This window comes from Dromiciops gliroides, chromosome 1 (genome assembly GCF_019393635.1).
Source record: "Dromiciops gliroides isolate mDroGli1 chromosome 1, mDroGli1.pri, whole genome shotgun sequence".
In the NCBI taxonomy this organism is placed as follows: Eukaryota; Metazoa; Chordata; class Mammalia; order Microbiotheria; family Microbiotheriidae; genus Dromiciops; species Dromiciops gliroides.
This window is the reverse complement of record NC_057861.1, coordinates 513,724,423-513,726,007: the sequence shown is the minus strand read 5'-3', so window position 1 is coordinate 513,726,007 and position 1,585 is coordinate 513,724,423.

The window sequence follows — 1,585 nt, the reverse complement described above, 5'->3', positions numbered from 1 at the left end:
TATCAGATTGAGAAAAAAATATAACATGCTTGAGGAAGAAACTTAGATAGGATTCAAACTCAGTATTCTCTCTTCCCTATAATATTCCTTCCTTTCACAATATAAACCCTAAGTTAGTCTTTCTTGTTAGTCCTCGATTGGCTATAAAATTATTTTATTGCTTGATTTTCATGACTTAATTATAGTCATGATTTATAATAAATATTTTAATCCTTTCTACTTTTAATAATCTCTCCATTTTTATATTTTATTTTTAGATGATAGTAGAGCATTGATATGGCATTTATATTAATCATTTTTCATCTGTGGCCTAATGCTACTAAATTTCAACTAGCTTCTAATTTTTGTTTATCATATTATTAAACATGCATTAGCTGTCAGAAACCTAAATATCTACATAAAAAGAAAAGAAAATCCAAATCACATAAATCTGTAATAAAATACAGTTCACATTTCTGATTTTAGGTATCCTGTCACTTCAACAAAAATTCTTTTTATTTTAAAATAGTTGCTAGGGGAAATGATGAAGACCCTATAAATCAGTAAATAAAATCATTGTATCCCAAAATCAAGAAACCAGCATAGATGAGTTGGAATTATGGGAAGTTAGAGCAAGGTACTTTTCTGATAGAGAAGAGCAGGAATACTAGTCCTATCTAGTAGAAAAATAATACCAGAGAAAGATCTGAGCAAGCCACCCTGGAGAGATGTAGAACTCCCAGATGAAAGATGGAAAGAGCAAGCAGAAGACTTGAGGGGAGTTGGGGGTAGAAGAAATGTCCAAATCAAGAGAAAAATGACTCTCCAAAGAGAGATAAATCTAGACTGCCAAAGACAGCAAATGACGGAATCTCAGCTGAGTTTTAATATAAAAAGAAGAGAAGGCCTTTCTCTTGAGTCCTTTTTTATTGTTTTATTTTTTAATTTATTTTAATTTAATTTATTTTATTTTATTTTTTTGCAGGGCAATGAGAGTTAAGTGACCTGCCCAGGGTCACACAACTAGTTGTGTCAACAGTCTAAGACCAGATTTCAACTCAGGTTCTCCTGAATCCAGGGCCAGTGCTTTATCCACTGCACCACCTAGCTGCCCCAGAGTCATATATGTTTTAATAGTGAACAGGTTGGGGCGGCTAGGTGGCACAGTGGATAGAGTACCGGCCCTGGAGTCAGGAGTACCTGAGTTCAAATGTGACCTCAGACACTTAACACTTACTAGCTGTGTGATCCTGGGCAAGTCACTTAACCCCAGTTGCCTCACTTAAAAAAAAATAGATAGATAGATAGATAAGTAAATAAGTAAGTAAGTAAATAAATAAATAAATGAAAAAGAATGAACAGGTTAAGGTTAGCAATGGTTAAGGATGATTTAAGTAAAGATTTTAAAAATAATTCTGCGAACTGCTACTGGGTTTAAGGCACTGGAGCCTTGTGTCTACTCCCCCTTCCTAAGGAGCCCCTCTACTCTGGGCCAAAGTACCTGGTCCTTACTGTGTTCACTTCTGGGCAATTGTGGTCTTTAATAAGAAAGGGCTGGGCTCCTTTTTTTCACATTCTTAAACCTTGTATAATGGCCTCATTAAAC